At 49.0% G+C, this 10083-nt stretch overlaps 1 long non-coding RNA gene across 7 annotated transcripts in view; it reads right to left on the reverse strand.

The window, feature by feature from the left end:
• LOC102161678 overlaps nucleotides 1-9246 on the reverse strand; it is a 69535-nt gene extending 60289 nt beyond the window's left edge. For 2 of the 7 annotated variants that reach the window (XR_002343594.1, XR_002343599.1), the window contains exon 1: nucleotides 6597-9233. This is a non-coding gene — a long non-coding RNA (uncharacterized LOC102161678). Of the gene's footprint in view, nucleotides 1-6596 lie in introns of all 7 variants that reach the window. The other 5 variants (XR_002343596.1, XR_002343595.1, XR_002343597.1 and 2 more) reach the window with 5 other exon arrangements.

Raw genomic sequence — 10083 nt, forward strand, 5'->3', positions numbered from 1 at the left:
TCGAACCCTCCCTGTCCTCCACCCCAGCACCCAGAAGTAGGAAACTTCCTCTTGCAGCCCTGGCTGGAACGTGCAGATCCCGCTAGGGAGCGAGCAAAGGGAATGGGACGCTGCTATCAGGTGTGCAGCTGGTGTTTATTAGGTAACTGTGCACCAGACCCTCTTTTAGGCCCTGGGAATACAGCCAAGAACAAAATGGACAGAGTCCATTTGTCCATTTGTCAGAGAGGAGAAACAGAAAATAAACAAACACATACATAAGTAGGGAGAGAACTCTGGGGAGGAACGCAGGGGGTGCCGGGGAGACCTCCCTGGAAAGGTGACATCGGAGGTGTGATTTGGGAGAAGGAGGCAAGCACAGAGGGCCTGGGTGGAAGAGCACTGGTCATTTCTGAGAGACAAGGACTGAGGGCCGACGTGAGGGGCCTGGTGGGCCGGGCAAGGACTGAGGTTGGGCGGTGAGGGGGAGACCACCACATCCTCAAGGGCAGGGCCTGATTTTTAAGCAGTGGTTGCCACACCGTCAGTTGCTATGTCAATGCCCCCTCCACCTGTTCCCGCTGCCGGGCTCACCTGCCACAAAAGTCTGCAAATACCAGGCACCCCTTTTCCCTTCCAGGCCTGCTGCTGAGGTGCGAGCCAGTGATCCCAAATAGACCATGTTTCTCTAGATCATAGCTTAGGATTAGACAGACTGGAAAAGAGCAAGGCTTCAAGCCAAGAGCCAATCGGGAGGCTTCTGGCAGATTCGAGGACAGAGGTGAGCTGCGCTCGAATAGTGGTCATGGTCGCAGGACAAGAGATGAGGGCTGGGTGGGACCGAGATGACGGGGGGGAAGTGACGTGTTCTGGCAACTGGATGTGAGCAAAAAGGGAGACAGGTCAGACAAGGGGACAGGGGGCAGGGGGCAGGAGTGGGGCAGAGCCGGGAGCAAGAGCCCAGGTGCAGTTAGAGAATGAATCAGGGACGTGGTGGCTGTCCATTTGACATGTCACATGTCGGGGAAGCCAAAGGACGCCTGTCTTTGTCTTTCTGTTTGTCTTCTTAGGGCCTCGCCCACAGCATATAGAGGTTCCCAGGCTAGGGGGGGAATTGGAGCTGCAGCTGCCGGCCTATGCTACAGCCATAGCAACGCCAGGTCTGAGCTGGGCCTGTGACCTACACCCACAGCTCGTGGCAACTCTGGATCCTGAACCCACTGAGTGAGGCCAGGGATGGAATCTGCATCCTTATGGATACTAGTTGGATTCTCAACCCACTGAGCCACAGTGGGAACTCTTAGACTCCCATCTTTGGGGAAGAGTATCTAGAAAACAAAATAGAAACTGATCTGACTCATTGCAACTAGAGATTCTCACACTAAGTGAAGTAAGTCAGAAAGAGAAAGACAAATGTGATACCACTTATATGTGGAATCTAAAATATGGCTCAAATGAACCTTTATACAAAACAGAAACAGACTCACAGGCATGGAGAACAGACTTGCGGTTGCCAAGGGGGAGGGGGGAGGGAGTGGGATAGACTCGGGGTTTGGGGTTAGTACATGCAAATGTTTACATAAAAAAAAAAAGGAAACTGATCTGACTCATTCATAGATCTGGTCTTTGCCTATGTTATTTATCCATTCTGCCTGGGGTGCTCTTTGTCTGGCAAACTCCTATTCATCCTTCTATACCCAGATTAATTGCTGCCTCCTCCATGAAACCTTGGCAACTTTGAGGCAGAATTATTTCTTTTTCAAGGCTTCTGGAGCTGTTCACTGACACACGCATCCTATCACTTGCTCTGCACAATGCATTGCCATTTATGTGTCTCCTCCTTAGTACTAGGTTGCAAGTGGGCTCCTAGAGGCCAACTTAATGCTTTTGTATCCCTGGCACTTAACAGCAACTTGAATATAATCATCAAATGAGCGATGGATGAATGAACAAAATATTGACACTGGAGAAAAAGTAAAGGTTAAAAAGTGATAGGAGAAAGGGGTGGAATGTTGAAATATTTAAGATATTGAGACATTCATAGAGAATGGTAGGCCCAATGAGGTTATCCTTGGAAGCTCTTAGAAGGTTCTATATATGGAAGGAGGAGATCTAAATATTTGAGCTAATACCAAATATGAGAAAGAATTGCAATCATTACCTAAGAATACCTCAAGAGGAAATGTGCAGAGAATAGATGAAATATTAGTTGAAGTTGAAAGCCAGAGCACATAGGGAACCGGAAGGTTAGGAAATCGTGAGAATAAGTTTTTTCCAGAATTTCTGGAGACATACCAGTGACATTTTACAATGCAGTCACACAGCATGATCATGTGTACATGACTTTCCGCAGCATGCAACGTAAGGGGTGCTGGTGCAGTCTCAGGCTGCAGAACACGTAAACATGAGAGATTTTGTGGCACTTTTCTGGGGGCTGAACTCGCGGTTGGGCCAATGGCATTTTCCCATTGTTTCCGTCCCTCTTCCCTGTCTTAGGACAATTTGGGAAGATTCAAGTGACACTGGTGATAATGCTGCTTTTATTTTCTCCATTTTTGTATCAATGATTTCAGAATGTACCGTCTCAATGGTTCTCAACTCAGGAAAATGTGAGCCTTTCCACTGCCCTCTGCCCAGAATGGAGACATTTTAACTTTTGCAACAAGTGATGTTGGGTAGACATCAGGGCTGCTGCTAAATATGTTAGCTCGCAGGAAAGCCCCCAACCACCAAGAATTAGCCGGCCTCAAATGTCGGTAGTGCCGAAGTTGGAAAGCCCTATAAAGTCTATCCCACACTAACAGCTCAGATATTATACCAACTGCTTGGCTGGGGCCAGCTTCAAAATTTTTGTGGTTCTTAACAGATGTGGAAAATGTGGAGGGAGTTTATTTACTTCCATTTTGTGGGTTAAAATGAGTCGTTATCATTATATCTCATGTTGTACTTCAAACTTTATCGCATCGAAGGTCCATGGCAAAGGGAGCACTCTTCGTGTGCCTTCTGCGCTAACACTAACCCGACCATTTATTAAGTGCTTAGATGACCTTGCTAAAGGGCTCTGAAGGTCGAAGCAGGACAACAGCAGTCACTAAAATCATGCCCAGTCTTAGCAGAGTTAGAGGTGGCACGAAGTAGGAGTGCGTGGAGGAGGGGATATGTCCCACGTCTCATGTCGCAACCCTGGCACGTACTAGTCATTGGCCCTTGGCAGTTGCCTCACTGTGCTTCAGTTTTCTCTTTGGATATGAGGATTATAGCAGAGTCCCACCTCTTAGAGCTGTTGTGAAAATTAACTGTTGACACGTGCGACGATATTGGACGGCACTCAGCACGGCTGCCAGGATGCTGGGCATTTCTATTTAGTCAGAGTCATGCTGCCCCCTGACACTGTCATGAAGATACTCTTCATTTTCTCCAGCTGGACAGATTTTTTGTTTTTTTTCCAATCTGTTTTAAGGTCTGATCAGGCTAGGGGTCCAATCAGAGCTGCAGCTGCAGGCCTACGCCACGGCCACGGGAACACCAGATCCAAGCCACATCTGCCACCTGCATCACGGCTCACAGCTTAACCCACTGATGAGGCCAGGGATCGAACCCACATCCTCATGGATACTAGTCAGGTTCGTTTCCACTGAGCCACAGCGGGAACTCCCCCAATTATGTGATTCTTAATAAATGTTAAAATGTTGGAGAGAGTCCCCTTATTTCCATTTTTAAGTTAAAACAAAACTTTACTTATATAGCTCAGATTGCTGTTCAAATTCACATGAATTAAAAAGTGTGGCTACACTGTGATTCTTCAGGGAAACCCTGATGGTTATGACGGCAGGAGGGTAAACACCTACCTGCAGGACTCCTGGAACAAGGAGCATTATCCCCAAGCCCTTGTGTGACAGGCCACTAGAGGGCGCCAGAGACTTCTTTCGAAAAACATACAGATTTGGGGTTTTGTTTAAATTGTACCCCAAACAGTCACTAGATGGTGTCCAAAGATTCCTTTTGAAAACCTAAGTGGCCAGATACTCATTTGATGTTTATAGCAAAAATAATAACTGATTATCACATTTAATTGGAACAACGCAGTGCATCAGTCCAAGAGCAACGTCTCAATTCAACATAGACAAGTGTTTTTCTCTGTTCTAGATCCTTGTCATAGGGAAACTCCTACAGAAAAAATTCCTTTTCCTATTAATCTGTTAAAGTTTTAATTAAAAAATTTAAATCACACGTCACTGGTGGTGATTTAGCAACCCCATTGCCTAGAAAGGATGGGGGTTTGGAGTTCCCATTGTGGCTTAATGGGTTAAAGACCTGACATTGTCTCTGTGAGGACACAGGTTCGATCCCTGGCCTGGTTCAGTGGGTTAAGGATCCAGTGTTGCCATGGTGTAGGCCGCAGCTGCAGCTCCGACCGGACCCCTGGCCCAAGAGCCTCCGTATGCTGCCCATGTGTTCGTGAAAGGAAACGAAGAAAGGACGGCTCCTTGGGATCTGCTATACGGAGCCCCACCTCCCAAATCCAAAGGACTCCAGGAAGAAAGATATGTTGGTGACTCTTGGTTTCTTTTCCGTTACAAGCTTACACCCGAGCAAAGGAGAGGCAGCTCTGGAAGCACAGCGGCAGGGATTTTTGGAGTTCTGGGCTTTGTTCAAAGTAAACCCCAAATAGGGTTTTCGACAGACACGAGGGCCTTGGACCTGCAAAAACTCACATCCCTGCCCCTGTCTCCCTCCCTGGGGCCAGTCCTCCGAGCCTGGGCAGGGTCTGAGAAGCCACGCAAACCTGCCACCTGCCACACACAGTCCCACAGGCCGGTCAGCCCCAGGATGGGCGGAGAGCTGAGGGACGCATTCGAACCAGCGTACGTGCCTCGCTTTTAGGAGGACAGCATGACAGCCCAGAGAAAAGGAATGTGGGGGTCTTCCAGGTTCCCAGTGACTGTTCAAAGAGTCATCATTCCTTAGAGATGGTTTCTCGACTCATTTCACTTTCTCTCTTTCATACTTATGGAGAGAACAGACTTAAGAACAAATAATGAAGTCAGACAGAGCCCTGAAGGCTGGAACCAAAAGGCTGAGACAGAAGAGCAGAAGAGGGAGGAGGGGCCGGTGACGATGGCTGACCCGTCTTTGTTGGCACAGTCTTAGCGCCCACTCAAGGCTGACTCTACCAGTTTGGTGCTTGGCCCTTCCTTTGACAGATAAGCAAACTGAGAATTTGAGACGTTGCTTTTTCCCAGGTCACACAGCTGGTCAGGGGTGGAGCCAGGAATCGAACCAGAGAGCTAAGAGCTACCCAGTGTGTGAAGTTTTAATAAGGTGGACAACTAACCCTCCATAACCTTGGGTGTTTCCTCGGTGGTGGTTGTTGGCAGAGGGACCTACGGAAAATAGGTTATTTGCTCTCTTTCTTTGACCGCAGGGGCAGAGACCACAGAGGCTGCAGCTTGGACCCAGGTGCTGCCCAGAGGAAGGAGCTCCAGCTCTCTCTGAGGAGGCCCCAGGGTGCTGGGTGGTCTCCGGTTCAGAGTCCATGGAGCCCCCTCCACGGGCCATGGCCCACCCAGTAAAAACGCCCCGGCTTTCTCCAAGGGGGTCGTTTCCCTCCACTGTTTACCGACGTGCTGTAAAAAGAAAAGCTGCTGTAAACAACGCGAGTGCGTGAAGAGCCTAATTAAAATAACTAAAGTAATAGCTCGTGAAAAAACTAGTAAAACTAATTATTACAGAGTAGCCGTGTGGGAAGGCAAAAATTGCTGCTCCACTTGGCCTAGAAAAACACGGACAGTTTACCAGGTCCCTTCTGAGGATACGGTTCCTCCCAACCTGGATTCAAACTCTACTGCCTCTCATCTCAGTGTCTCATTTCCTTCTTCTTTTTTTGTTTTTTACGGCCGCACCTGAGGCATGTAGAGGTTCCCAGGCTAGGGGTCTAATCAGAGCTGTAGCTGACGGCCTACACCACGGCCACAGCCACAGCCACGCCAGATCTGAGCCTCATCTGCGACCTACACCACAGCTCATGGCAACACCAGATCCTTAACCCACGGAGTGAGGCCAGGGGTCGAACCTGAGTCCTCATGGATGGGAGGGAACTCCTGATTTCCTTTCTGACAGTAGTCATTTGTGAGGGACCCTTCAATGGTCCTAACTCCAAATTGTTCCTTATCGTCAAATGTCTGGCTTTTTTCTTTTTAACTCGGAGAATCAGGAAAGTTTAGAATCTGAGAACCTCTGCGCTGAAGACGTGTAGACGTGCAGTAAATCTTCTGCGGGCTGCATGGGTCCCTCTGCCAACATCCCTACGTGATGGCTGGCCACTCTGCTTGAGCATCTTTGAGAGGCGAGGAAATGGCAGCTCTGGCAGCTCTGGCTGCTTGGGCTGCTGTCAAATACCTTTTTTTTTTTGTCTCAAGCTATACTCTGCCCCTCTAACGTCCCACCATTCCTCATTCCACCCCTCGAGGCCACAGAGAATAAGAAAAATGCCTCTTTGAAGGCAGAACCATGTCAGCTCACACCTTCCCCGTATGGAGTTCCAACCCCAGCCCTGCTGGGTGATCCACCCCAGGAGTGGAGCCCTGGTTGAAAGGTCCCCCGGGAGGGGCATTTACCTGCAGAGGCGACGAGGACCAGCGTCTTTGCCAGGAAAAGCAATGGTCATATCTGAGGGGAAATGGAACATCGAGTCAGAAGGTAGAACAGGGAACAGAAGAAAGATGTGGAACGGTACATTTGTTAGCTCAGAGGGTCAGGAGCAGAGGAGAAGCCGTCAGAGGTACGGGAACAGAAAAGGCAGTTCAGAGATAAAACCACGGGAAGTAACTTTTTGCAGGAGCTGCCTTTTTCTTACACAGTGATTTTTACATCTCCCAAGGCCATGCAGAGCCAGATACCCTCAGTTAACAAGGCTAATTCTTCCATTTTTCATCAGACGACTGCTGTTGAAACTGCCATCATAACCTATTCCAGAATCTTGTTGAGCATCTCATCAAATAACTGATGGTGAGCTGATAGAATCCACCTGACACTTTTGGCTAACTGTGTCTGAGAGCATTTAAAATGTATACCAGAGCATGGAGCAGACTTTTCTTTGCTCAGGAAAAGTCCCGTTAGCGGACCCTCTTAGTTATATAAACATAGCTTGATAAAGTACGCGGAAAGCACTTAGCGTAGCCAATAATATTAGCACGCATCACCTCCCCACTTTAGACCAAGTGGGTCTCAGGGTTCTTGGACAATGGAGGTAAGTGAGGCAGAGGTGGCCTTCCGGAGAGATACAGACCGTATTGCAGACTCGAGCGATTTCATGAAAATGCTAAGGTGACAGCAGTGTGGCGAGCTCCCTGCTTGCCTGTGCATCTCCCAAGCTGACAGCTACCGCCCACAGTGCAAGCCTGACTGCTGCCTGCCGCAGCCTCTGCAGCAGGGCCCCTCAGACTGCTGCTAGCTGAGCGGCCGTGTTCCTATGGTCTGCTGGGCCTCTGGCAGGAGGGAACAGAGTAGTTGGGAGGAGGAGGGTCCTAGGAGCTGCCGGCTGCCAGGCCCAGGAACCTGGGGGCCGGGAGGCCAAGTTCAGTGTCCACATCTGTATCACTGGGTGCCAGAAGCGAGCCAGAGCCTGGGAGCAGGCAAGAGATGACCGTAAATATTTCAGCTCTGCATGATTTAGAGAAAATGTACAGAATGTACATGTGAAATAAATGTCCTTAACTCCCCTTGGAAAAAAAAATCATACTCATCAAACCAGGAGGACCTGGTTTCATTTGGATACCCCACTGACATAGTTCCATTCCCAGCTCATAGGGCTTTCCTTCTTCCCAACTTCTTAATGGTCACTAACTGGGACTCGGTGACATCATTCCCAGGTTCACTGGGTAGCTGATGTAATCCATCCGGACCAGGAAACAGCGCTCCCTGAGAACAGAAGGTTTCTTTGCATTCAGCAGCCTCACCAGCTTCCTCTGCGGAGCCCCAGGTTAGGTGGCGCGGGAACAATGGCCAGCTCTCTGACCACCCTCCGTGCCCCCCCAGGCTGCAGGTCCCCTCCACAAAGCACAGTGTGAACTTTCTGGCTTTGCACCTGCTCGTGCACAGCAAGACGCCTGGTTATAAAGTCCTCCAGCTGCTGAGGCTCTCTTATCCTCTAAGGTAAAAATGAAATGGGAACCCCGGCCTCTCACCCCAAATCTTGAGATGTTCCCAGAGGCTTAATCTTCTAGCCACGTCTAGGCTCTGGCTTTCTGCTTCTGCCACATCCTCCGAGCCCACTCGGCCCCTCGCCTCCCGTACGCACTGTCCTTTTCCACACCACATCACCCCACCACGGAAACTGCTCCAAATCCCACACTCTCCACGCCCCATCCCCAAGAAAAACATCCCCCTGAGTCCGTTCAGGTCCTCTGAGGTCACTCACCAAGACAGAATTAGAAACGCAAGCGATTTCTAGAGGAATGTGCTTCCGAAGGAAAAAGGGGGCGCAGGAGTAGTTAGGGGGAACCTTGGGCCGGATGCGGATCTGACACCCATGAAGAGAGAAAAGGAGGTGGGGAGAGGATTGGTAGGAAGAGCCTCAGGCCACAGAGCAGCCCTGAGAAAGTCCTGAGCAGACAGATGGGGAGATTGCAAGCCAAGGTCACCACTGCAGGAGTCCTGCAGAGGCCAGGAGTGGCCGGCTTAGAGTCCCTGCTGTGTGCTGTCACTGGCTGTGGCAGCCCAGGGGCAGTGGCCTTGGCATGAACACTAATGTGTTCCAGGGGTGCAGCAGCCAGAGGCTGATGTAACTCTACTCCCTACAGCAGATTCTCTCCAAGAAGCCCTGAGCAGCATGTTCCACAACCGCCGCACCCACGACCTCAGAGCATCACACAGCAGACTTTTTTGAGGTTCTAAAATAGAGGAGAGAGGGATTCCCTGGTGGCCTAGTGGTTAAGGAACCAGTGTTGTCACTGCTGTGGCACGGGTTGCTGCTACGCCGTAGGTTTAATCCCTGGCCTGGGAACTTCCACACGCTGTGGGTATGGCCAAAAATGAAATGAAATGAAATGAAATGAAATGAAATAATCTTGTATACGAAGTTACAGCACAGCCAATAATGTCAAGCTGAATACTGGGCACCTCTGTGTTCAAAACTCACCCAGCCATCCTTCTTTAGCTGCTGGCTCTCCGCGTGATGGTCCCTGGCAAAAGCATCCCTCACTCCTCCTCCCTTGGCTCCCATTCCTTTTCCTCTCTTCTCCTCCCTTTGGCTGCCAAGCTTCAATTCTTCCTCTTTTTTAAATTGATTTTTATTTTTTCCATTGTAGTTGGTTTACAGTGTTCTGTCAATTTCTACTGCACAGCAAAGTGACCCAGTCACACACACACTTATACATCCTTTTTCTCACATTATCATGTCCCATCCTAAGTGATTAGATTCTGTACAGCAGAATCTCATTGCTTATCCATTCCAAATGCAATAGTTTGCATCTATTAACCCCAAGTTCCCCATCCACCCCACCCACTCTCCCTCCCCCTTGGCAACCACAAGCCTGTTCTCCAAGTCCATGACTTTCTTTTCTGTGGAAAGGTTCGTTTGTGCCCTATATTAGATTCCAGATATGAGTGGTATCATATGGCATTTGTCTTTGTCTTTCTGACTTATTTCACTCAGCATGAGAGTCTCTAGTTCCACCCATGTTGCTGCAAATGGCATTCTTTTGTTCTTTTTTATGGCTGAGGAGTACTCCATTGTATACATATACCACATCTTCTTAATCCATTCATCTGTCAATGGACATTCAGGTTGTTTCCATGTCTTGCAATGTGAATAGTGCTGCAATGAACATAAGGGTGCGTGTATCCTTTTCAAGTAAAGTTTTGTCCAGATATATGTCCAAGAGTGGAATTGCTGGGTCATATGGTAGTACTATGTTTAGTTTTCTAAGGTACCTCCATACTGTTCTCCATAGTGGCTGTACCAGCTTACATTCCCACCAACAGTGCAGGAGGGTTCCCTTCCCCCCGCCTCCAGCATTTGTTATTTGTGGACTTGTTAATGATGGACATTCTGACTGGTGTGAGGTGGTACCTCATGGTAGTTTTGACTTGCATTTCTCTAAT

Source organism: Sus scrofa, chromosome 4 (genome assembly GCF_000003025.6).
Source record: "Sus scrofa isolate TJ Tabasco breed Duroc chromosome 4, Sscrofa11.1, whole genome shotgun sequence".
NCBI classification, from domain to species: Eukaryota; Metazoa; Chordata; class Mammalia; order Artiodactyla; family Suidae; genus Sus; species Sus scrofa.